Below are 23,293 nucleotides of genomic sequence, written 5' to 3' on the forward strand. Positions count from 1 at the left end.
TTTGTTTATTCCTTCCCCAAATGATGGACATCTCCCTGATTTCCAGTTCCATGTCACCACAAAGAGAGCTGCTATAAATATTTTGGAGGGTATCATTGGGGTACTGAAGTTAAAAGATCACTCCATAGAAAATATGAATAATATATAAATAGATTTTGAACAATGATACATGTATAACCCAGTGGAATTGATTGTCAGCTCAGGGAGGGGGGAGGAAAAAGGGGAGGGGAAAATCATGAATCATGGAACCATGGAAAAATATTCTAAATAAAAAATAAATTATTTTTTTAAAAAAGATATCAATGAAAAAGGGTTCTAAAACTCTTATAATCAGAGAAATTCAAATCAAAACAACTTTGAGGTTTGAAAGTACCACTTCACACCTACCAGACTACCTAACATGCCAGCAAAGGAAAGTAATAAATGTTGGAGGGGATGTGGCAAAATAGGGACATTAATGCATTGCTGGTGGAGTTGTGAATTGATCCAGCCATTCTGATAGCAATTTGAAACTATGCCCAAAAGGTTTTAAAAGACTGCCTGCCATTTGATCCAGCCATACCACTGCTGGGTTTATACCCCAAAGAGATAATAAGGAAAAAGACTTGTACAAAAATATTCATAGCTGCACTCTTTGTGGTGGCAAAAAAAAAAAAACTGGAAAATGAGGGTATGCCCTTCAATTGGGGAATGACTGAACAAATTTTGGTATCTCTTGGTGATGGAATACTATTGTGCTAAAAAGGAATAATGAACTGGAGGAATTCCATGTGAATTGGAACAACCTCCAGGAATTGATACAGAGTGAAAGGAACAGAACCAGAAGAACCTTATACACAGAGACAGATACACTGTGGCACAATGGAATGGAATGGACTTCTCTACTAGCAGCAATTCAATGACACAAGACATTTATGAAGGACTTATAAGAAAGAATGCTATTCACATCCAAACAAAGAACTGTAGAAGTAGAAACACAGAAGAAAAACAACTGCTTGATCACATGGTTCAATGGGGATATGATTGGGAATGTAGACTCTAAATAATCACCCCAATGCAAATATCACTAATATGGAAATAGGTCTTGGTCAATGACACATGTAAAACCCAGTGGAATTGTGTGTTGGCTATAGGGGAGGTGATGGAGGGGGAAAGGAAAGAACATGAATCATGTAACCATGGAAATTTTTTCTTAATTAACCAATTAAATAAAATTTAAAATAAATAAAAAACAATTAAAAAAACTCATGAAGGAAATAAAGTGGAAGATGTCATACTTTGATTTGCAGTCAGACTTCAACAGCTCCTTCTTTGGCTAGGGATAGTATTTTTTATCATAAGTTCCTTGTGGTTATCTTGGAAACTTCTTTTGCTGATTATGGGGATGGGTTGAATTGGAAAGGAATGAAAGAATACTGGTGAGAAAGAGGGACAGAATTTGAAATTCAGATTTTTTTTTATACATGGTTTATTCTTTGATTTCATTAACTGTTATAAGGAAATAATAAGGTTAAATAGAGGCTTATATTAGGGGGCTAGGTGGTACCAGTTGAGTCTTCTAGGCAGGGAGACTATAACCTCAGTGTAGGTTGATTTGGGTCAACCAGGGTGTATGGGCCTGAGCTAAGATGTTTTAGTCAGACTCCCTGTTGTTTCTAAGCTCCCTTGAGGTAAGGAGTGAGCTTCCCCTCCCCTGCTGATGGAAACTTAAAGTGAACTTGGTTCACTTCCTGAGCAAGATGGATGCCTGTTCTAGCCCTCAGGAAGCTAGTTGTAATTATCTTCCTTCTTCTCAGTCCCTGGCCCTAGTTGATTGTATAAGTGAATCAACTGAAGCTCTTTGAATAAAGGCCAAGGGGTTTATTAAATGTAAGGGAAAGCTGAGGGAAGAGGGTTAAGGTCTGGGAAACTGTTGCTAAGGGTGGGGCCAGTACTGGGAGAGGGTCCCAGGAGTAGGGTCAGGCTGAGGGAACCAGCCCCTCAGCCAGGGATAAATTCAAGTGCTCTGACATAGAGTGATCTAGCAGGTTAACAAATGATGGTGATGGCTTGGTTTAGGGTTGTCCCTGACTGCGTAGGTAAACTAATTTCCCACGTTCTCTTCCCACCAAGTTCCCTCCTCCTAGGGCCCAAGGGGGAGATCCAGGGGATAGCAGGATGTCAAGGGAGAGGTCAAGGAAATCAGCCCTACATTTGGTTCTCCAGGGATATTTATAGTCCAGCTCCAACGGTTTTGCCATGAGAACATGGGCTGGCTGGGTCAACATTCCGTTCCCCTAACTGCCAGGGTTGCTTCTGGTGATTTTGCAAATGCAAGAGATTCTTGCAGCAACCCTGCATTGCATAACTAAATGCAGAGTCCAGGTAAACTTAACTCATACATAAATGAAGAAACTGAGTCCAGGAAAAAGAAGGCTTTCTTTTTACTCCCAAAGGACACATAGTGGCACTCAGGCTTAGATTTTAGGTCTTTTGGCTCTCATTCAGTACTCTCCGTAGTATACTATTAGGTTAGGTTACCCAGCAAAAATCTTTTCTGGGCCAGGAAAAGATGGATAGTTAGATGTTGATGATGATGTTGTTGATGATGCTAATGATGTTGTTGTTGATGATGATGATGATGATAATGTTGATGATGATAACATTGATGATATTGATGTAGATGATGTTGTTGATGATCTGGATGATAATGTTGTTCATGTTGATGATGTTGATAATGATGATTTTGTTGATATTGATGATATTGATAATGATAACATTGTTCATGTTGATGCTGTTGTTTGTGTTGATGATATTGATGATGTTGTTGATGATGATGATGATGATGATGTTGATGATGTTGATGATGTTGTTGATGTTGATGATCTTGATTGAATTTGAAGTCGGAGGTTTTCCTTCCATTTGAACCTTTCTGATCCTTCCTACTATAATGATTAAAAATTTTTTGGAGACTGTCTCCAACTTTTTTCACCCTTCCATTGTATTGCTCTTCTCTTCCCTCCCCATGTGCTTCTTTATGAAATATAAAATTACCCCATTTTATTTTTTCCCATTTCTCTTAGTATTATCCTCTTTTTTGCCCCTAGTTTATATATATATATAGACATTTCAACCTATACAGTTTGTCACTGTTCCCTCTAAGTATACTTCTTCTAGCTACCCTGATGATAATAATAATTTTTAAGAGTTACAAATATCATTTTTTCTTATAGGAATAGAAATCATTTGAACTTATTGGGTACCTTAAAAGGGTTTTTTTGTTCTTTTTCCCTTTTCTTAATTACCTTTTGGCGATTCTCTTGAGTTGTGTGTTTAGGCATCAAATTTTCTGTTTAAGTCAAGTCTTTTCTTTATGAATGCTTGGAAGTCTTCTATTTTATTAAATTTGACATGAATAATCTTAAGTGGGGTGAATTGCCTCACAGAACTCCACAGTACCCCCCAGAACTACAGAAGAGGGGGCCATTGGGACACTTAAGAATGTGTGTATAAAAGCAGGACACCCAGCCTGGCAAGATCACTTTTTGGGGGACAGAGGAAGCTGGGTGGCTGGAAGGGGTAGGATTAATTCTTCTCAGTAGCTTAGCTTATCTCTAACCCAGAGAGTAGGGTGAATTATTGCTATATACTCCATACAGACTTTATCCAGAGTGTTTTCCCAAGGCTGTGAGCACTGTGACAAAACCTTGCATGCAATGACCCAGCCAACCCTAAAACACTACAGATCTACAATCAAGACCATCACTACCATCTCGAACTTGTTATTATTTTATTTTAGGAGATAGTTTAGATTGTAAGGGAGTTTAGGGAGAAATAGTTTGATTCAGAGGCTTTCCTCTGCGGGGTTAGCTACTCTGATAGCACCTTGAAGATCTTAAATAGATTTTATCTCACCCTCAAACCTAGAATTTTCCCCTCCTTCCCAGTTTCCCTGAATTAATAAATCCCTTCTCTTGTTAATAGTGTGTGAATGAACTGTGTGATTTAAGCTATATAAGCCAAAATCATACTTTACCTAAGTCAAATCTTCATCTTGGAAGATCTTGAAAATAGTCGAGATTCAGTGATCAAGAAAGTTGTTTGAAGACATCCTGAGCACATTAACCATCCTGAGTTTGGGGAATAAATCTCAAAGAGTGGAAGTTGCCAATTTCTATGGGATTATTCTCCTTTTTTCCAGCCAATTTAACCCTGTGAAAGCTAAATCAGATAGTCACCATTTATGGACAGAGAAGAATTCTGTTATTAGCAGTTATCAGAGGCTGCAACGGCCAAAGGAGGCGGTTGAGAAAGAATTCCATCCACTCATTTCCCTCTCCTTTCTAGAGGTGTTGCAGCCAGGGGTTTTGAGTCTGCTGAGACATCATTGTTAACTGGTCCCATTTTAACAGTTTGGCCAGCCAGTCTAGGATTTCTGAAGAAGCTGATTACATCATGACTAATTCTCTAAATAGGATGTTGGTTACAGTAGGGAACAGTACCCTTTTATTATACAGCCTTTGGAAAGGATTCTGCAACTTATGGGTAATTTTAATACCCCAGTTTTTAATGGAGCTATTTAGATTATATGACTCAGATCAATGGCTGACTATAAGCATCAGGCAAGCTTTAGCTTACATACCAACTGGAGGGGCAATATTGGTGTCACTAGTTCAAGCTTATTGGGTTCTGGGAAAGTTAATTGGGCACACTTTTGGCAAAACAGAAGATATCAACATGGTCATTGAGGCACTGAAACAGCAAGTAAGGGAACTCATTGAGATAAACAGGCAAATAAGGGCAGGCAAAGTAGGTAGACGAAGGGTCCTGTGATCTTCCTTCTTCCTTTTCCTTAAACCTGAGAATTCAGCCTTCTCTGCATACCTTTTAAGATGAATCAAGTGGGAGGGCCCCTAGCTCTGTCCTGTTGTTAGATTTGATTTTCTGTCCCCTCAAAGCACTTTGTTTTTGATTGGTGTGGAAGGGTTTTCACAAAGGTCTTCACTTTTGCTGCTTCTAAGCAATCATCTTGACTCTGCCCTCAGAGAGTTCTTTACAATATCTCAGTTATTATTCCTTCAAAACTAGATGACCTGAATTCATTGAAGGCAACTAAATAATCCTTTTCCACTTATTTATTTGGAGTTTCAATTCCCTGCTCACTCTTTTTGGTTCTAGCTTTCCCAATCTGAAGATCATTCTCTTATGTAAGAAAAGTAGAAGCAAAATAGGAGTTAGCTTTTCCTTCTTTTTTGGTGACTCTAGTCCTAGATTAGCCACTAACAATCTATGATTTGAGCAAGTCACTCTGCATCTCTGTTTTGTCATTTATAAACTCATGATTTCTAACTAAATCTAACTAAACTGAATCTAATCCAGTACCTTGCAGCTCTAAAATTTTGTGCCTTTGCATTGTGCTTTACCAGTTGTGAATTCAAGCAACATTATATAATGGGGAAAGCACTGGTTCTGGAATCAAAGGACTGGGTTTGAATTCTGATCCTTTACTGCCACCTTTGTGACTTTTGACAAGTCACTTAACTTCTCTGATTTCCCTATTTATTATTCTACAAAGAGTAGTGGCCTGGATGAACTCTAAGTTCCCTTCCAACTCCAAATACAAAGATAACTGACCATCTCAGTTCTTCTGCAGAATCAGCTTCCTTTAAGATGCTCTCCTTTTTATTTCTTAAACTTTCCCCAATACTCTCTGAAAAACATAAAATTTACATTATTGGCCTTCAAACAATTTGAATCCCTTTCCTTACTCAAGAAATTCAAGTTTGGTTTTGTGTTTGAAAAAGCAGCAGTTAATAACAGAAAAAACCCAGAGGCCCAACTTTCTAAGTCAATTCTCCTTTGGGCTGAGTCACAATGAGGAGAGGGGTAGGTCAAAAGGACAAATTTTCAGGAAGTTTGAGAAGGTGGCTGCCATATATGCTATAATAATCACCCCCCAGGCACAAGAATGGCACTGGAGAGCTCCCATAATCTGTGCTTAGGCCTCATATTTTCCCTAGAGACCAACTTGATGAATTGTAGAAGCTGGAGATAGAAAGAGCCCCATGGGTCAGGCAGCAATTCTCTCTAGGGAGGCCCTAGTGCAGGACAGCTTTCCTCTGATCAATCCTCCAGGGTTTTTTCCAATCCAGTTTTTAATGACTCAAGAACTGAGGCTTCTGTCACTTTCCTCTAGGAGGTTATTTTTTGCTATATAATACATCTCAGCACTGAGACTTTCTCCTACCTTGAGAATACCAACAAAAAGAAGCTGAACATTTCTCAAATCCATGGAAAATAGCCATAATGACAAAACCACAGACCTTCACACCACAGAGCACTTTTCCTCCTGGCTGGTCTATACACACATTGATTCCACTCTATATCTTCTCACACCAATCAATCCATCAAAAAGCATTTAAAGAGTGCTCACCACGTCCAGAACACCATGAGGAATTTTTTAAACATTGAAGATATAGTTCTTTTCCTCAACAAACTCAAGTCTGACTGGGAAGGAAATAAATTTACTACAAATAAGCCACAATTCAAGAACAATTGCTGAGCAATGTAATAAGAATGAACCATTGTTTTCTACCCAGGAGGAACCAAGTCTCAAATCCTGGAACCTGAGCACTTAGGTTCAAGAAGCTTTTGATGACTTTAATGACATGAGAGTTACTGATTCGCTTCCCTTTATCAAGATAGTATCAGGACACATTAGAAGTATGTTTCCACCAAAATAAATGTGCTGGATCTGAATCACCAAATTGTTGTGGTCTGGGTGGTAGTATACTTAACTACTACTGGTCAAGCCATACCCTCTCATCAAGATACCTGCCCTGAAAAGGAGATTGGAAATGATAATAGATGCACTGCAGAGTAACGGATAGAGCACTGTACTTGGATTCAAGAGGTACTCAATTCAAATCCCGCCTTAGGTTATATGACTCCAAGCAAGTCAGTTAATCTATAACCCAGTTTTCCCCTCTCAAAAATGAGAGTGGTGGATTTGATGACCTCTACAGTCTCTTCCAGCTCTAAATCTAGTATTATATGATCCCATGCTCTCTCAGTTTCCTTATAATCCTAACAGTCTCAGATTCCAAGCTTCATTTAGAGTTAAGCATTGTAGAACAGCTTAGTGTAATGAACAAGGGGCTCTAGAACTTTACAGTTTAGAGCCAGTGGGTTATATGCCCAGAAGGCTGTAGGATGTCATGGTTTTGATGCACTGGGTAGAATACTGGCCTGGGAAGCAAGAGATATACTGTCTACTATGTCTGCTAGCCAGCTGAGAGACCTTGGGAAAATAATTTCTTTCTAGTCTTTGGTCTCTTCATCTGCAAAATGAGGGGTTGGATTAAAATATCTGAGATCCTTTCTGGCTTCAACAATCTCATATCTGCTTCATTTTCAAGCTGGCTCTACCATTCCACACTCCCCATACCTTAGGGGGAAGTTCCAATCCAAACTCCTCTGCCCTCCAGCACCCATCTGACTTGGCTATAATAGTAACAGCATGTTATTCATGGAGATTGATTTTAGTCCATTACAATTTCAAGGCATCCACTCTGATTCCTGGGTTTAAATCTTGACAATGCTGCTCACTACTCATGGCACTTTAGGCAAGTCTTTCCATTTCTCTGAACCTGAGTGTTCCCATCTGTGAGATAAATTGATGTCTAAGATACCTTCAAGGTTTAGATCCTATAATCCTATAGCCCATGCCAGCCTTGAAGATTCAAATGGTGCTCCGACTTCTACCACAAAGGGAGGCAAAATGGAGCAATAAAAGCCTGGAACAGGGTGGGGGGGGGGAAATCAAATATTTCTGTTTTCACTAACCTCTAACTAAAATGTAGCATTTCCTTCCATCATGAATGTAGGCAACAAAATATTATTCTGTGAAGAGATCCATAGGCTTCACAGACTGCTGAAAGGGTCACACACACACACACACACACACACACACACACACACACACACACACACGGTGAAGAACTCCTTGGTCTGGGCTGATGTGCGATTGATTGTGCAGGGAGATATGAAATGAGAATGAGAACTTGTGGCTGTTATCTCCCCAACATGGCTGTCCCCCTGAGCCTATTCTTTCTACTCAGTAGGTAAACGTGCCAAAGAAAGGCAAGAAATCCAGGCTGGCTTAGGCTTCCCCAATGCCCCGTCAATCGTTCTGAGGCAGACAGCTCCTGCCACACTGCTCTTGGAATTAGCCTCCAAGGCATGAGAAACAGCTCTGTCCCAGTAAATGTATTTACATAGCATGGTACTTGTCCATAAAGTTTCCCCAGGAGCATGCCTCTCTGAGGTTCTCCAGCAAAGTTTTTTCATCACTTGGTAAAGGCTCCTGTAGCTGCTACTGGCACTGAATTCCTCCTTGCTCATCATGGCAGACAGATTGTCTGGCTGCAGTAGTCACACCTACCTCCTCTGTAAGTCATCTCAGCAGCTAGCAGAAGGTTCTCCAGGAGGCACTGAGTGCTCAGGGGCAGAGAGCTTCCTGGGAGAATAGCATTTCTCTCCATGGCTCCTAATGTTATTCCTTCTAATATTATAACAAGACTGTGACTGCCCCTAGATCCTGTGCTGCTCTGCTGGGAAAGGAGGAAAGGACATGTACCCAAAAACATGTAAATTTAGTGATGACAACCCTAGGAGGTTTTAAGGCCAATCAACAGCTGAGGAAGACCAAGGTCAGTGGTGAAGGAGAAGAGGCAATCTTTTGCAGTGGAAATGCATAAAATTTGGAATCAGGAGGCCTAGGTTCTTATCTCAACTTTGCTCCAAAGCAATGATTTCAACTTGAAACAACCACTCACCTCTCTGGCCAGGTATCCGTTTCCCCCATCTTCAAAACTAGATGACTTTTAAGGCCTCTTTCCAACTCTAACATCCTCTATGCTTAGAATTAAAGAGTAGAGTCCCCTATACCCATTCTTCACCCCAAAGTAATTTTTCTGGGGGTTTTCCTCCCTAATTCCCAATAATTAACTGTTAGCCCTACAAGTTCCCTGGCATGGAAATGGAAATAGAGGAAGGAGTTTGGGATGAGCTGTGTCTTGGATTTTTTTTTTCTCCCCTCATCCCAGACTTCACTGTGGACAAGGGCACCATAAATACATAGAATTATAGAATAGAATCAAAGAACTGTAGTGCTAGACAGGAACTTAAAGACTATCATTTGGTTAAAAGTTCTTGCATTGAATCTCACTGATAAAAATCTGATATCCAAGATATGAAAAGGATTGACATAAATATAGGTCTGAGTCATCCCCCCATAGATATATAGTCAATGGGTATGAACAGTTTTCAAAAGAAGAAATAGAGCTTTTGTCTTATGGCTTTCCTTCTGGCTCCATGGGCCACCAGAAGCTCTATTGGAGTCACTCTTAAGAAATTCGGCCAGGGGTCTCCATCATGCCACATCTGTTCTAACGAGCACAGCCTGATCCACAAATGCAGCCTAAACTTGTGCTGCCAGTGCTTATGAGATAGGAAAAACATCGGCTTCATACTTAATTATATTTATGGACTATGCTTCAATGGTTATTCTGACCATTAGTGACCATTTTACTGGACTCTGGACAACTTAATTTTACAAAGGTCACCTTCAGTTATGATTAAAATTTTATTTGAACTTAAAAAAGAAAGAAATGCAAACAAACAACAATCCTATCCTCTGTGCCCTGCTGGCTCTCACAGTACACAATAGGTAAACTAATGTAAAATGATGTTAAAAAGTACCTGAATAGGAAAGTTAGGAGACTTCATGTATAGAAAGCCAGACCTGAAAACAAAAGTCCTGGGTTCAAATATGACCTCAGACACTTCTTAGGTATATTCCCCCCGGGCAAGTCACTTAACCCCCATTGCCTAACCCTTAATTTTCTTCTGCCTTGGAACCAAGTCTTAGTATCAATTCTAAGACAGAAGGTAAAGATTTTAAAAAACAAAGCAACTGAACTCAGAAAAATTGCAATGTCTTCCGTCCTAGAAAACAGATAATGAAATGCACCTCCTTTCTTTGGAAGAAAGGTGGAGGTGGGGAGGGAGCCATCAGAGCAGAAAAATGTAATGCAAAAGAAAGACTATTAGCCTTGGGTTCAAATGCTGGCTCTGTCACTTAACTTTCTACAAGTTACCTAATCTCTGTTGATTTCAGTTTCTTCATAGTTAAAATAAGGGGGTTGAAATGAGTAACCTTAAAATCCATTACGGATTTAAATTTGATTCTTTATACTTTCAGGTTTGGTTGCTTACAGATACGTTTTACTTACCTGATTTCTTTATTACAAGGGAAGAGTACCTCCTCCATGTGAGGACTGGCTAACTTATTAAATGACCATGATGTGAAAATGAAAAGGCACCAACAAAACATTTTTTAAAGTAAGAACATCATAAATGAATGGTTCTCAGTATGGCTCTGGCCAGTAGTTCCGAAGTTTCATAAGTGGCATCCTTCAGTATCTACATATTTGTCAGATGGATTTTTTTTCCTTTCGGGTATCTTAGCAGTACTGTCCTGGGGTTTCTCCTCAACTGCACAAATCAGTAAAACTTTGTTATGGGACATACCACAGTCACTAGTGGGGAAAAGTAAATGATGGAGAAAAACACTAGGCTGAGAGAATGTAGCTAACAATGCTAATAATGGAAATAACAACATCTTTCAGGAAATCAAAGGCAGAATACTAGATTTACATTCCAACAAGATAAAAGAAAGAGAAAAAGGACCCACATGCAAAACAATAGTCTTAGCAGCACTTTTTGTTATAGCAAAGAAGTGGAAAATAAGGGGATGCCAATCAATTAGACAAATTATAGTATAAGAACATAAAAGAATTATTGCACTGTAAGAAATGATGAAAGTAACAGATTTGGATAAACCTTCTAGATGATGCAGAGTAAATTGAACAGAACCGAGTAATTTGTACGACAAATTGGAAAGACAACAACTTTGAAAGACTAAAGAACTCTGAATAATGCAGTGACCAACCAAGACTCCAGAGGACTGATAATAAATCATATTTCTCTTAACAGTTGGTAGAATAGAGGTGCAAAATGAAATATATTTTTGGACACAGCCAAAATATGGATTTGTTTTGCTTGACTTTGTTTGTGGATTACCAAGGAAATTGGCTTCCTTTGTTTTGTTTTAATTTAGGAGGGTAGAATATTGAGAGGAGAGGAGAAGGTTAGTCAAACAATGCAAAGACTTCACACATATAATTGCCATCATATTGCTTACCTTCTCAATAAGTGGGGGAGAAGCGGATCAATGGAATAGTTTAGACACTCAAAACACAGTAGTAAATGGCCATAGTAACAGAGTGTTGACAAATCCCAAAGGTCCAAGTTTTGTAATAACCACTATATGACAAAAACAGCTGGGGAAACTAGAAAACAGTATGGCAAAAACTAGGTATAGACCCATGTTGGTGAAGGCGTGGCATAGAGGGGGCTGCTCCAGTCCCCCTCTCCACAACACCTGAGGACATTTTTGCATGCCTCTCCCCTCTGTTCAGCCACCCTGCATGAGTACTTCCTCCCTCCACTGTCTAGGGTAATGTAGGGGGTTCACAGGCAGCTTGAAGTAAATGTTCCCAACAATGGTATTGGACCAATGTTTTATGCCATGTACCAAGATAAAGTCAAAATGAATACATAATTTAGAAATAAAGGGTGATACTCATAAACAAATTAGGGGAGCACAGCAGCCTCCATTACCTATGGGAGTGGTATTTGCTGGATTATGGTTTCTTTATCTTTTTTTACTTTATTTATTTAACTAATTTAGAATATTTTCCAATGGTTACATGATTCATGTTCTTTCCCTCCTCTCCTCCCGCCCCCCTCCTGTAGCCAACAAGCAATTCCACTGGGTTTTACATGTGTCATTGATCCAAACCTATTTCCATATTATTAAATTTGCACTAGGGTGATCATTTAGTCTACATCTGCTATCATATCGAGCCATGTGATCAAACAATTGTTTTTCTTCTGTGTTTCTACTCCCACAGTTCTTTCTGGATGTGGATAGTGTTCTTTCTCATAAGTCCCTCAGAATTGTCCTGCATCATTGCATTACGGCTAGTAGAGAAGTGGAATATGGTTTCTTTTTGCAGAAACCTGCAATATTATAGAAAACAGAAAAGTCAATAGGAAATTCGATGAAATGTATAAAAGTTAAGATTGGTAAGTCAACTCTTCAAAATTCTTCAAAATTTATATTCTATATCTCTAAGAATGAGTGATGCCCAAGACATTAAACAAGCCTTCTGACCCTAAAATCAACTAGAAATCATTTTTTTCCTTTCCTTCCAAGTAATTTGATGGCAGTTTTCAAAGAATAATACAAGAAAAGAGCCATTTCCTTCCCTCCCCCTTTGCTCTCCCCTTCCCACCCCCTCCCCAATAGCCATGGAAATACACTTCCCAGGACTGATTAATGTTAAATATGACCTTTAGCAAAGTTTGTTGGCAGGTTAATTTATGATATTTCCAGGTCCTAATGTATCAGGCAGAAGGTATTTACATCCTTGATGAATATTCGTTATTCATAGTTGATGTGCATACAAAGAATTTCTTTCTATTTTTCTATCCATCTTTCTCTCTGTCCATTTGTCCATCTCTCTGCTTTTCTCTCCTTCCCCGGATCTTCGTTACCATATTTTCTTCTTTCTCCCTTCTTCTTTTTCTCCCTTGCTTTCTCCTCCCTTTCTTTTGTTCCTTTCCCCCTTTCCTGTTCTCTCTTCCTCTCTCACTCCCCCCTACTCATTTTTCATTTTCTCTCTCTCTGTCTCTCTAACTCTCTCTTTGTCTGTCTCTCTCACACACAATGCACACACTTTTCTTTTGTTCTGTGATATTTAATCAATCTTTCTGTGAGGAAAATATGAACATATTTATGAATTTCCAGCCCCTGAGTTGTCAGGCATTCTGTATTAGCTTATTACTTTCTGTATTAGCTTATTTTTTCACTCTCTATCTACACCTGTGCTATTGAGTTCAGGGAGATCTCAGCTCAGTCAAAATTACTTTTAATGTTTGCTACGAAATTTTCTTTGAAGGTCTCCAAATCTGGTACAGGTGTATCTTCTAAACCCCGCTTCCTCTTTCCTTCTACTTTTATTATTCCATATACTCTAAAGAAGCATAATCTAGTGAACCAGAGATGTTTGGACCCAACAGGTTGATTAATCACCATCCCCCAAAAATGACTGTGTTTAAAAAGGGCTTAAATAGATTCATGCATCACAAAGCCATAGAGCATCAGAATTGGAAAAGAGACCATAGGATTGAACTGTTCAAAGCTTTTCATCTTATAGATAAGGAAACTGAGACCCTGGGAGGCAAAGAGAACTGCCCCAAATCCTGGTTTTTCCCGTCCAGTGCTTTCCATCTTACTGAACTGTTTCTTTAGAATCATAAAGAACCATTGCAGGGAAGTTAAAGAGGCTTAGTGGACAATCTTAACCTTTCGAAACTGACATCACAGAAATTATCTGTCACATTCTTTCACAACAATGTCCCTTGGTAGAAATGAAGGCTGGATGACTCTACTGTTAGGCTGATTCAGAGCACATTGAATGACCAGATCCAAGAGTAGTGATTAAATACATCAATGGCCACCTGAATGAAAGTTTTCTAGAGGAGGACCACAGGGGTTTGTCCTTTGTCCCTGGTGTTGTGCCGTTCTGCTATTCAACACTTTTATCAATGATATGGATGAATGTATATATGGTTCCCTTTATTGTATATTCAAGGGAAGGGTTATAAGCAAGGTAAGGAACAGAACTGGATTCAGAAACATTTTAATGGAATAGAATGATGAATCTAAACTAAGGATAATGCATAGCTGTAAATGTAAAATCCCACACTTGGGTTCAAAACATCAACTGAATAAGCAAAGAATAGGGGGCTAGACAGATGTTCACATGAAAAAGAAGTATTTAGTAAAGTGTAAGTTCAGTTTATTACCAGTATTAATCATGGCAAGCCCCAACAACAAGTCTAGGGACTATGATTTTATCAGTATAGAATCCCCAGTATGGAAATCTCCTCAGTTAATAATAATATCTACTATATCTAGAACCTTTGCAAAGCACTTCATATTTTTATATATGGCATTATGTATTCTGCATACAATATAACATATCTTATGTAATATAATACCTGAACATCATAGCAACTCTGAGATAGATGCTATTTTTATCCTAATTTTATTTGTTGTTATTTTTCATTGTTTTTCAGTTGTGTCTAATTCTTCATTATTCCATTTGGTGTTTTCTTGGCAGAGATACTAGAATGGTTTGCCATTTCCTTCTGCAACTCATTTTTCCTAACTTTATAGATAAGGAAATTGAGATTGAGAGAGATTGAGTACCTTGTTCAGGATCCCATAGCTAGTAACTGACTGAGGTAGAATTCAAACTCAGCTCTTCCTGAAACAATGCAGACTAGCACCTGGACTGTAGAAAGTTGTTCTGGGTGCTTACAGGTATGTATTGGCATGCCGGTATACACCTGGGGCAATTATGGGTACCATACTTTAGAAATGACATTGACATACTAAATAGTGTCAATAAGGAGATGTCTAGCATGATGAATAGACTAGAATCCATGCCTTATCAATAGGTGGAAAGAGAGGGAGGAAGGAAGAAAATTCAAAACTCAAAAAATTTTAAAATATGAATGTTAAAAACAAATAAAATAAAAATTTTTAAATATTATCTCTATGCAGGTGACTCCCAAATTTACATATCCAGCCCTCATTACTCTTCTGAGCTCCATTCTTAATCTTCTCACCTGTCTCCTACACATTTCTACCTAGATATCCCATAAACATCTCAAACTCAAAAAGTCCAAAATGGAACTCACCATTATTACCCCCCCAAAAAAATAAAAATTTTCTCTTCATGTCAATGGCACCTCCATCCTTTCAATCATCCAGATTTACAATATCAAAGTCATCCTCTTCATTTTATTAGACAAATAGGTGGCACTAGAGATAGGGCATTGGTCCTAGAGTCAGGAAGTCCTGAGTTCAAATCTGACATCAGATATTTACTAGTTATGTGACCTTGGGTAAAACACAACTTACATTTGCCTCAATTTCCTCAACTGTAAAGTGGGAACAATAATAGCACCTACTTAACAGGGTTGTTGTAAGGATTAAATGAGATAATATTTGCACAGTGCTTAGTACAACCTAGCACAAAGAAGGTGCTTTATAAAATGCTAATTACTATAATTATTATCCTAAATTTGATCTCCCTCACCCCCAGAGATTTAATCAGCTACAAATTCCTGTCAGTTCTACCTCTACAGCATCTCATCTCCAATTCCTCTGTACTCCCATGGTCACTATCCTAACTCAAGTCCTCTTAGCTAGACTTTAGGCAAAAGCCTCCTAATTGATGTTTCTGTTTCCAATCTCTCCCTTTTCCAAATCTACCTCACAATCTGCCTCTCCCTGTGGGTCTCCGTGTTTCTCTCTCTCTAATTCTGTCTCTCTGACTGTGTTGTTCTCGCTCTGTCAGTCTCTATCTCCTGTCTCTCCCCTCCTCGCCCCTTCCCCAGAGCAACAAATGTTTCTCTGACTTGTGTGCAGTCTTCACCACAGAGAGGATGATCAGAATGGTTTTCTCTATTCGACGGCACCCACAAATCATCTGGGAGCTTCCTATCATTGAAGTTACTGCCCAGTCCTATTACTCCTGCTATCCTCATAACATAGAATAGGTCTCTGTCTCCTTCCAATCCCCAAAATACGTCTGCCATGAATGCCAGGTTAAGATATAATGAATCACTTCTTGATGTTCCAGTGATACCTGGGAGGAGTGTTTGCCACCCAAGGGAACACTCCTCACTTGTTCAAAAACTGATTAAAATTTTTATTTTCTCTCCTTAATTGTCATCCAAGTGCTGAGAAAATCCTACTCAAGAGCAGTTTTTTGGTATAAAGGCTATTAAAATCGGTGACTCGCCTATCAGCCATAACTTTGGTGAATGGGCTGAGAGGAGCAGCCTTTAGCATCCCCCATATCCTCTGGCACCTGGAGGGGCCCTATTCATTTGGAAGAAGAAAAAGGGGGAAGGTTCCCATGCCTACATTTGTCTAGGCCTATACACAGGATACATAGAACCACTCCTCTACCCTACCAATTCTACCAGGTATTTTTTTCCACCAGCTATTTTTTTTTAAATAGGGTAGTATAAGGAATAGAGTACTGGAGTTTAAGATCTGAATTCAAAGCCTAGCTCAAATGTTTATTACCATCACAAGTTATTTAACCTCTCAGCCTCAGTTTCCTCACCTATAAAACAAGGATAACAATAATACCTACTTCGCTGAGTTGGTGAGGAGAATATATATGTATAATATATCATTTTAATCACCAAGCTTGGCCCTGAAGAGAAGACAATGCACCTGCCTCCCTTCTCTGCCAGAGGCAGGAGGTTATGGAATAGAAGACAGCCTATACTGTCAAATTCAGATGATGTGCTGGATTTTGTTTTTCTTTCACTCTTTTTCTTTCATTGTTATAAGGGACGGTTCTTTCTGTGTAGGGTAATGAGTGAGGTACATGTCTGAAAATGAAGATGATGCAAGAAAAAGTTATCAATATTTTTTAATTCTACAAAGCACTTTGCAAACCCTAAAGTGCTATGTTAATATCAGCTGTTGTTATTTTATTATTTTTTAAACCCTCACCTTCCATCTTAGAATCAATACTGTGTATTGGTTCCAAGGCAGAAGAGTGGTAAGGGTAGGCAATGGGGGTCAAGTGACCTGCCCAGGGTCACACAGCTGGGAAGGGTCTGAGGCCAGGTTTGAACCCAGGACCCCCCGTCTTTAGGCCTGGCTCTCAATCCACTGAGCAACCCAGCTGCCCCATTATTGTTATTTTAAAAACTCTACATTTGTTATTACTAAAAATCCTTTTTAGTCTCTTATGTCAGCATTAAATGAAATTCTTTATTTATGTGGTCTTCTTCAAGCTTCCCCTTTATCCTTTTGCCAGTCAGCCTATCCCTTAACACAAAAGAGGGGCCACAACCTGAGCAGAAAACTTATGTTAATTGAGACAAAACCCAACTCACCTATAAAGAAAGGAAAGTATCTGCCTCCTAGTGAGCAATGCATTAATGTTTTCCCATTTCTCCTTATCTCCTTGAGCTTCATGAACACCCAGTTGGTTCTCTGGTTCTGCCTATTGGTTCCCACTCTGGCTTCATCGCTGGTGCCTCACTCATTTTCCTTCCATCCAACCAATGTCAAGTCAAGATATCCTAAAGCCAGAGAATGAAAGACATGAAAAGCTATATAGAAGTTGTGTGTTTAGCCTAAAGGCAATAGGGAACCACTGGAGTTTCTTAAAGTAGGAGCAGTGAGAGGATATGCCATGGACTGATGTGTTTCTGGAATATTGCATTGGTAACTCTGCCTTGATGTCTGTCCTTGCCTTCTCCCATAGCTTCCATGGTCTTGGCTCCCTCTCCCTCCCCTATCTTCAGGTTCAGAGAATCATTCCATTATAGAATACCAAAGCTAGAAGAGATTTTTGAATTGATTTCATCCAGTCCCTTCATTTAACTGCTGAGGAAGGTCCTTGGCTCAAGAACTAGCACCTACTGCCCCTATAACTTTAGCATCTAGCTTCAAAACTCCCCACTGCCAAAGAAAAACAAGTTCTGATCTTGACTGCTACAGTTAATGGCAAACCCTTTCACTTCTGCCACAGCTCAGGATCCCTGATCTCCTGATTCTCAGGTTCTTCCATTACAGTAGGCTGCCTCTCTCTATTGACATGATGAGGAAGAAACAGACTTTATGCCCCATTTTGCTTGGAGAGGTTACAGTCACATTATTTATATGACAGAAGGCAATGCAGCTGAACCATAGAGACAGAAGGAGGCAGGTGTGGCCATTGCATCAGGAGAGCCCTAGTGTGTTTCCAAAGCTAAGGCTGCAATTCAGCCTGAATATTTTAGCACAGGAGGTTGAGGCATCATGTCTATACTTTGATCTTTATACTAAGTATTATGAGGCAAAGGTGGGAGAAGTAGGGAAAAGAATTAAAGGGCAAGCCAGAGGGGAGAGGTGAAACAGCCAAAGTAGTCTTCAACCTCAGAAGCATTTTTCTGCCTCTGTGTGTGTGTGTGTGTGTGTGTGTGTGTGTGTGCAGGTGTAGGTTTCTACTAGGTCTCCTCCCCTGGGAAGGGAAAATAGTAGAACTATATCCCACCTCTGTCCCTTGGGTTAAGTCATGCACATGGGTAACTATGTCTTCAAAGCTACCATAAAGTCTGGGCATGTACTGCACCACCAGGGGATTGGTCCAAGCTGAATCCACAGAAGGGAGTCAACAAAAACTGCATCCCTGGTAGCATTTCCTAAGACCCTTCCTTAAAATATTATCTTTCAGAAATCAAGGACCTCTGCTATACAATAAGCATATACATCTCCTATGATGGTCTTTTTCCAATCAATAACATGTAATTTTTTGCCCTCAAGGGAAAAGATCTTGCCCCACCCACCAGATATTTGACTGCTGGGTGTTTATCAAAGAATTCTCTTCATCTCCATGCATCTCTTTAATAATTGTTCCATCAGGGTAATAGAATACTATTGTGCTGAAAGGAATGATGAACTGGAGGATTTCTATGTGAAAGAGCTCCAGGAATTGATGCAGAGCAAAAGGAGCAGAACCAGAACTTTCTACACAGAAACGGATACACTGTGGCACAATCAAATGTAACAGAATTTTCTACTATCAGCAATGCAATGACCCAGGATGATGCAGAGGAACTTATAAGAAAGAACACCATCCGCAACCACAGAAAGAACTGTGGGAACAGAAACGCAGAAGAAAAACATATGATTGATCATGTAGTTTGATGGGGATGTGGTTGGGGTTTGGGCATTAAAAGATCACTATTGCAAATATGGATAACATGGAAATAGGTTTTGAACAATGATACATGTATAATCCAATGGAATAGCTTGTCAGCTAGAGTGGGGAGGGAAGAGAGGTGGGAAAAATTATGAATCATGTAACTAAATAAATTAATTAAATTGTTCCATCAGGCTCTCTAATCACATCTAATTTTTACAGAGACCATGTTTTTTCCCCTTCTGGAACAAACACTTTAAAACTCATGTAAACTAAATCTAATGTTTTTTATAAGAAATTTTGTTTCTCTCCATTTGAATGCTGCTCCACTAAGGAAGCTAGGGCAGAAGAACGGTGTAGACAACTCCAAGAACTGCTCTAGCTCTGCTTCTATTCTGAGGCTGACTGAAGGCACCAGGTAAATAAAGTAGAAACAAAGCATCCAGAATGGGATCTATTGACTAGCCCCTTCTGCTGCTATCACAGAACTCTGCTACTTAGAGAAAAGAAGAGACTGAACCAGATGAGTGCTTCATGGAAGACCACTACACCTTCAAAAGCCTGTTGATGTTCATAGGGTCTCCATATGAGTCACTATGCTTCCTTGCACAGTGTGTGTCCCTGGGAAGCCTTGTGTTCCAGACTGTGGTGCAAACTACCTGAGAACAGCCAACCTTCAAAGTTCTTCCTTGTTCTCTCAGGTGTGTCTTTCTTCCAATGGGGTCATCCAAGCTCCATGCCCATAAACAATATATTGAAAGCCTAAAATATTCAATTTATATGCAGCAGAAATTATTTCCTCACAAAGACCTGGGATGCCAGAAGGACCTCCACCACTGATTCTCTAGAGGATTACAAGAAAGTTAAGACCTACTTCACAAGGTTATTGTGAGGAAATCATTTTGTAAAGTTAAATGTATCACAGAATGAGAAGCTATTAGTCAGTCAATAAACATTTATTTAGCACCTGCCATGTGCCAGGGACTGAGGTATGTGCTATTATTTGGGAAAATAGAGTGGAAAGAACATTAAACTTTGAGTCAAGAGCCCTAGGTATAAATCTTGCTTCCAATACACATTAGCTATCTATAGGCATGTCACTCCATACCTCTGAACCTAGGTAGTATAGTTTAGCTATAAAATAGAGACAATAATAATGCCTATGCTACCTGTCTCAGGGTTATTCACAGGAAAAGTACTTTATAAACCTTCACACACTATATAAATGTGACAGAGTAATATGGTGCCTTAGTTTCCCCATTAACAAAGGTGATTATAACACCTGTTCCTACACTGTGATGTGGACAGAATAACTGATTTTTCCCTTGGAGCCTTACATGCCTCTCCATCCTCCAGGGATTGTGTCTCTCCAAAATTCTCCAACTATAGAATTTCATGGCCACTGACTACCGAGGCACTTCTGTAGCTAGCATAGGGTCCCAAAGGTACACAGCTAGGCAGTGCTAGCTACTTAACACTGAGTGAGGGAGAAAGCCACTGGGATCATAGGAGTTAGTGCTATAAAGGACTTTAGGAATCCTCTATTTCAAGGCCTTCATTGTGTAGAAAAAGAAACTGAGATTGATGAAAGTTCAGTGATTATATTAAAGTCACATGCCTGCCTGCTGGCAATGCTATAGAACCCCGGGTCTCTTGACCCCTACACTGGGCATCATTCCACCAAGCCATGCTGCCTCCCACTCACCAACTGATTGGTGATTTTAGTCCTGTCCCTTCACTTCTCTCTCCTTATTTTGCTCAGTTGTATGCTAGGAATTGCAAGATCTCCCTTTCCTATATCAAAAAATTGCCATCCAATTCATAAACTATTTAATGTATGTGAAAGTCCTTTGAAGAACATAAAGTACATATAAAATCCCCAAGGTATCATTATCTTATTTTGTCTATAAACTGCTGATTATCTGGATGTAGGAAAAGCTCCATATCGGTGGCATTTTCTACCTGGATATTGTAGTGTCCTTCAGACAAAACCACAATTCTGTCCTGGGTAGTAAAGGATGGATAGCAGGATGGAGTCAAAGAGTCGGTCAGCATTCCTTCTGTTCTGTTCTGCTCTTTGTAGGGCTACTTAACCAAAGCCATGTAGAAACACTGAAACTCTTTACAGAGTCAAAGGACACAGATCCTGGGGTAATAATCCCTATCCCTGATTAGGAGACTGAACTTACACATAGGTAAAGTAGGCACGTACCTTCTACTATGATTTATTCTCCTTTTAAAAAAACTCCCTGTTCAGGTTGTCAGAAGGTTTGGAATGTTCCCAATTACTCACTTTGGCTTAGAGTTCAGGAAGTACTGTCATTGTCCAGTCATTTCAGTCATGATCCCATTTGGGGCTTTCTTTTGCAAAGACACTAGAGTGGGGTTTGCCATTTCTTTCTCCAAATCATTTTACAGATAAGCAACTGGGAGTTAAGTCACTTGCCCAGGGTCACACAGCTAGAAAATGGCTAAAGTCAGATTTGAACTCAGGAAGATGAGTCTTCCTGACTCCAGGCACAGCACACTCTCCACTAAACCACCTAGCTACCCCTCAGGAAGAATATTCCAATGCAAATATTACTTGGGAAGGGTATATTATTAGCCTTTATAAGCCAGTGAAGGAAATCCCCTCTCCCATATCAGCTAATTATCTCTACCTTTTGGTCAGGATATCACCTTCTATGAAGCTGGGATGGTGGAGTCCTAGCTGCTTATGGCCTGAGTGGGATTAGGGAAGGAAAAGAGTAAGATGGGTAGGCTGAAGGGTACAATAGCCTGCAACAGTAATAATAATGGCTCACATTCATATGAGCATTATGGCAACAAGAGTCCAGTGTGGGAGGAGGACATGGTGCATAAAAGGAAAAAGGAGTATGTTAATGCTTTCCCATATCTCCCCAGCTAGAAATGATCTCTCCTTCCTACAATTCTCATGCCCACTCCACTTGATTTCTTAGATATACGTAATTGTATTCTAAATTGTATTATATTCATTTCAGTATGTATTTCAGCCCCTCTACAAGACATTAAGTGCTTTGAAGGCAGGTAGAGATAACTTTTTTTTCAGCTTGGACCCACATCAGGACCCACTAATTCCCTCCATATATCTGGTACTCTATAAATGTGAATTGTTACCTCAAATTATGCCACCAAGTAGCAATCATCAAAACTATTTGGCTCTGGTTTAAAACAGAAGTGTAAATCAGTGGAACAGACTAGATAAGGAAGAATCAGAAACAACTCAATGACCCGGTATTCAATAAATCCAAGAGTGTAACTTACCTGGAGAAAAATTATCTATTTGACAGCAATTGTTGCAGAATATTGGAAGAAATTTGACAGGAATTAGATTCATACTAATATCTTATATAATACATCACAATTAAATCAAAATGGATATACAACCTGAGTGCCAAAAGCCACACCATGAAAAATTAGAAGAACTAGAAAAAGTCAGAAATTATGCAAAAGAAAGTGAATGAAATATCCTTGTCCCAGAGATTTCACTGATAGGCATATATGCCAAGGAAGTCAATAAAAAGGCAGCCAAATGCACTGAATTATTTATAGCAGCAATTTTTGTGATAGCAAAAAATTGAGGGAAGGGAGTGGATGCCCATTGATTGGGGAATAACTAAGCAAATTGTGGTACAAGAATGTAATGGAATATTACTGTGCTGTAAGAAACGTTGTATATGAGGAATACAGTGAAACATGCATGGAAACACTTAGAGTGATGCAGAGTGAATTAAATAGGGCCAGGAAACAATACATAGGACTACAACAATGTAAATAGAAAGTAAAACACAAAACAATTATAATTGAATATTGTGAAATTATAAAGAATAAAGTTGGTCCCAAAGAAGAAATATCAGAAGATAACTTTCCCTCCTCACTCACAGAGATTGGGTCCATAACTCTAGAATGTGGCATAGAACAATTTTTTTTTCATTTTGCTTACCTAGTTTTAATTAATTTTTCTTCCCTTTTTTATAAGAGATATCTCTGTGGGAAAAATAGGAGATATACAGGGAGAAATCTAGGTGAAATAAAAACAAAAGAGGGAGCAAGGGAAAAAAGAAAGAAACTATATACTTACGATCACAAAATTGGATCCAAAGAGGAAATGAGAAATGTATCTCCTTCCTTTCTTCACAGTGCTGTGGAATTATGGGTATGAAACACTGAGTATGCTATCAGAATCAGTTGATATTTTGGTGAATTTTTCAATAACTTTTTTCCTCTTTCTTTTTTATCTTTTGTTACAAGGAATGGCTCGCTAGGTAAAGAAGGGAGATGAATGTTTTGGAATGAAAATGAAATAAAATAATAAAAATAAATATATTTATAAATGTATTATATTTCTATTATATTTATAAAAATAATAAAAATGA

The 23,293-nt window shown here is 39.1% G+C and overlaps 1 pseudogene; it reads left to right on the plus strand.

Annotated features, from left to right (window-relative positions):
* Positions 1-9,354: 9,354 nt before the first annotated feature.
* On the plus strand, positions 9,355-9,559 carry LOC123249927 (annotated as a pseudogene).
* Positions 9,560-23,293: the final 13,734 nt, after the last annotated feature.

Source organism: Gracilinanus agilis, chromosome 5, assembly GCF_016433145.1.
Source record: "Gracilinanus agilis isolate LMUSP501 chromosome 5, AgileGrace, whole genome shotgun sequence".
NCBI classification, from domain to species: domain Eukaryota; kingdom Metazoa; phylum Chordata; class Mammalia; order Didelphimorphia; family Didelphidae; genus Gracilinanus; species Gracilinanus agilis.